General features: G+C 63.2%; 1 pseudogene; it reads left to right on the top strand.

Annotated features, from left to right (window-relative positions):
* Positions 1-817: 817 nt before the first annotated feature.
* On the top strand, positions 818-3,789 carry LOC138102156 (N-acetylmuramoyl-L-alanine amidase-like; annotated as a pseudogene).
* Positions 3,790-4,420: the final 631 nt, after the last annotated feature.

The following is a 4,420-nucleotide window of genomic DNA, read 5'->3' as shown; positions in this document are numbered from 1 at the left end:
GGTACCGGGCCACCAAGGCGTCCACCTGCTGTAGGCCTTGCTCCGTACCCTGCCCCTGGGGACAGCAGCGGACATGTGTGTCATCAGGGGCACAGACAGGCTTGGGGACACATGTGTCCTCAGGACACTGCCAGCCCTGGGGACATGTGTGTCTGCCTCCTCTGTCCCCTCACAGGTGCCACTACCCCATTCTCACTGTCTCTTTGCCAGTGCCACAACCCCGTCCTCACTGTGCCCCCAAGTGCCACCACTCCATTCCTCCTGTCCCCTTGCCAGTGCCCCCACCCCGTCCTCACTGTGCCCCCAAGTGCCACCACTCCATTCCTCCTGTCCCCTTGCCAGTGCCACCACTCCATCCTCACTGTGCCCCCAAGTGCCACCACTCCATTCCTCCTGTCCCCTTGCAGGTGCCACCACCCCGTCCTCACTGTCCCCCCAAGTGCCACCACTCCATTCCTCCTGTCCCCTTGCAGGTGCCACCACCCCAGGTGCCACCGGCCGTGCCCTCACCATGCCGGTGTGTCCCAGCAACCAATTGCGCCAGGGTGGGATGGGGAACTTGTTCAGCTGGCGACAAGTGGCCCGGAATCGGGTGACAGCCACCAGCGCATCCCAGAGCCACCGCAGCAGCAGGGCCACCACGAAGGTGCCCAGGGCCACCGCACCCAGGGAACCTAGCGCCGCGGCCACCGCCATGGAACCGCTCCTGGGGACAGGCTGGGGACAGGGCAAGGGTCGGGCGCGGGCGGTGTCGCCCGCGGGGTCACGTGGCCCCGCGCTGGGTGTCACCGGATGCCTCCAGGTGGCTTTTGTCGCAATGCGCGTCCTGGTGGCAGCGTCCCCTGACACGTCCTGGTGGCATCGTGTCCCCTCCCCTCCGTGTGTCCCCGTCTCACTGTGTGTGTCCCTGTCCCCACATGTGTCCCCGTCCCCCTTCCGTGTCCCACTCTGTGTCCCTGTCCCCCACCCCTGTGTCCCTGTCCCTCTCCACGTGTCCCCTGTCCACTGCCGTGTGTCCCTGTCCCCCCCGAGTGTCCCCGTCCCCATCTTCCCCGTGTGACCCTGTCCGCTTCTGTGTGTCCCTGTCCCTCCCCGTATGTCCCCTGCCCCCCGCCCCCCCCCGTGTCCCGCAGGGTGTCTCCATGTCCCGCAGGATGTTGCCGTGGCTGTTCCTTGCGCGGAGCATCTGTGCCCGTCCCGGAACACGTAGGGACATGCCACGACACCCCGTGACACCTTTTGACCTCTGGTTTTGTCTCTGGTCTTTTCTCCTTGGTTTGGGTCCTTTCCACCTCTTTTGGGTCCTTTAACTCTATTTTGGGTACTTTCCCTTCTTCTATGTCTTTTCCCCCCGTTTTCGGTCCTTTCCCCAGTTTTAGGTGCATTGTTCAGATTTTGGGTCCTTTCCCTTAATTTTGGGTGCCCTCCCCCTGCTTTGATGCATTTTTGGGTGTCTTTCCCCCCTCAACCCCCTCCCCACCCTTCCCCTCACACACCCTCACCCCCTGCCCACCCTTTTTCCCCCAGGTGTCCCCACGGATGTCCTCCACACCACATGGACTCCATGGGTGACATCATGGATGTCCTCAAGTCCCCAGCCCCGGGGCTCCCCCGTCACCACCACGGCACTGGGGCAGGTGCTGGAGCACCTGCTGGAGCACTCTGGAGTGCCAGGCCGTGCTGGGCAAGTACCCCTGGGACCTCTCCAGCTCTCACTCCTGGGCAGTGGCAGCTCCTGACCAAGCTCCTCTGCCGTGACCCCGCGACACTGGACACTCAACGGCTCCACGGTGGCCCTCAGTCCCCTCCTCGCCAGCATCGAGATGGGGCTGAGATCTGGAGGATTTGGGTGGCCTCTCCCCAGCCTCAACCCCCTGCTGATCCTCTCTTCGCTGTCACCACCACCGAGGCTTTGGGGACATCTCTCCTGGTGACGACAATGGGATCATGCTGGGACCCAGCGGCTGCTGGGATGACATGGGGAACTGCCAAAATTACATCTTGCAGGGCCTCCCATCCCCTGTCCCTGATGCTGTGGCCACTATGGATGGGGTGGTCCTGGGGGTGTGACTGGCCCGGGAGCCCCTCCTGCTGGCCAAGCTGCTCTGAGGCTACTGCAGGACCAGCAATGGCTTGGAAATGAGGAGATTCCCCAGCAGTTACTGGCACCGGGATTTCAGGGCGCTGGTGGGGCCAGGACAGCTGGAGAAGGAGAAGACAAAAGGAGGTTTTGGGGGTGCTGTGGGTGCTGTCACTCACCTGGCATCTCCTGAGGGATGTGAGGACACAGCAGGTGGTGACCATGGCTCGTTGGGTGTCACAGGAGTTCAGCGAGCACTACATGGGTATGGGCAGGGGATGTCACCCCCTAAACGGGGTTGTCACCACACAAATGGGGGTTGTCACTGCACAAATGGGGTGGGAGGGTGTGGGAGGGGACCCCAGGTGGGTGGGGTGGGGTCACTCTGGTGGGCAAGCACTGAGAGATGAGGGCAGGGACAGGTGGCTTGGTGTGGTGGGACATCTTCGGGTCCCCTGGGTGGTCACCACCATGTCCCCTGGATGGCCACCACCATGCTGCCTGGGTGGACACCACTGTGTCCCCTTGATGACCTCCACCATGTCCTCTGTATGGCCACCACTCTGTCCCCCAGATGGCCACCACTCTCCCCTCGGTGATGGTCCCTGGGTGGCCACCACCATGTCTCCATGGCCAATACTGTTGTGTCCCCTGGACACTGGCCACCTCATGTCCTGGCCAGAGGACACTCTGAGCAGCCCCTCCCCGTCCCCTCAGTAACTCCCAGGAGGACCCTCCCACATCCAGGCTGAAGGTCCCTCAGGTGTCCCCACGTGTCCCAAAGGACCCATTGAGCCCCTTGTCCCCAGGTGGACTCTGCCATGTCCCCAAGGGCTCATGAGACACATGGAGCCCCTTGCCCCTGCAGAGTGCCTGGCCATTGTGCCCCGCTGCATGTGGGGGGCCCGTCCCTGCTGGGGCACCCTGTAATTGCTGCAGCTCCTGCTGGGCTCCATGTTCCTCCACCACACCCTGGAGCCGACACGGCCATGCCAGAGCTTCTGCCCCTGTGCCCGTGCCACGAGGGACAGGCAGAGCTTTCACCAGGACACCCGCACCTGGGACGACATTGGCTGCAGGTCATTGTCACCCCTCAAGGGAGCTGTCATTGTACCCTTGTGGGCCCTGTCACCCCCTGAGAGACCCGTTGCCTCCCAAGGTCCCCATCACCCCCTGCAGTCACTGTGACCCCTGTGATCCCTGTCACCCACTGTGGTCCCCATCACTGTCCCCTTGTAGTCCCCACCATTGTCCCCCCACTGTCCCTATCACTGTCCCACTGTGGTCTCTGTCACCCTCTGTGGTCCCTTTCGCCCCCCATGGTCCCCTTGTAGTCCCTACCATTGTCCCCAGCATGATCCCCACCATTGTCCCCATCAGGTCCTTGCAGCTTCGTGGTGGGCTCAGATGGATACCTGTACGAGGGTCGGGGGTGGCGCTGGGTCGGTGCCCACACCAAGGACTACAATACCAAAGGCTTGGGCATTGGCATCACCTGGGACTTCTCGGCCACCCTGCTGGACCCCGACACCCTGGCCCTGGTGCAGGACGAGCTCCTGCCCTGTGCCGTCCACTCTGGCCCCGTCCGGCCAGACTTCACCCTGTGTGGCCACCGCCAGCTCAGCCATGCCAACTGCCCTGGCAACGCCCTCTTCCAGGAGATCCAGAGCTGGCCCAGCTTCCAGGGCTTGGGGTGGGTGTCCCAGTAGGGTTGGTGGGAGGGGGTTTGGAGTGATGATGCTGGGACTGACTGTGCCCTGTGCCATGCTCCATGGTCATGTCCCGTGCCATGTCCTGTGTCCTGTGCCATGTCCTATGCCCTGTGTCCCGTGCCATGCTCCACAGTCATGTCCCATGTCCCTGTGCTCTCTAGCTGTGCCCCGTGTCTTGTGTCATGTCCCATGTCCTGTGCCATGCTCCAAGGTCATGTCCCAACCCACGGCATGCCCTCTATCCTGTGCCATGTCCCACGCCACACTTCACACCATGCCCCACGCCATGCCCCAGGCCATGCCCCAAGCCGTGCATGGCTGCCTCATTCTGTCACCGTCACCATTCCTGTCACTGTCCCCATCACTGCTTCCTTCCTGCTGCTGCATTGGCCAATCCCCGGGTTAAAACCCTCGGCTTCCCTCGGGGCCAGCATGGCATTGCCCAGCCCTGGGCCTTGCTGGTGGCTGCCCAAGGTGTCCCCCAGGGTGGGGGGTGACATTGGCACACAGCTGGCACACACCTGGTATCAGGGCTGGCAGTGGGGCTGGCACCCACCTGGGACCGGGGTGGGGACTGTCCTGGATCAGGGCTTGGCATTGCGGCACCAGGCCTGGGAACTGAGGCTGG

Source organism: Aphelocoma coerulescens, unplaced genomic scaffold, assembly GCF_041296385.1.
Source record: "Aphelocoma coerulescens isolate FSJ_1873_10779 unplaced genomic scaffold, UR_Acoe_1.0 HiC_scaffold_63, whole genome shotgun sequence".
NCBI classification, from domain to species: Eukaryota; Metazoa; Chordata; class Aves; order Passeriformes; family Corvidae; genus Aphelocoma; species Aphelocoma coerulescens.
Note: the sequence above shows the minus strand (reverse complement) of the source record. Positions and strands in the feature narration are given on the sequence as shown.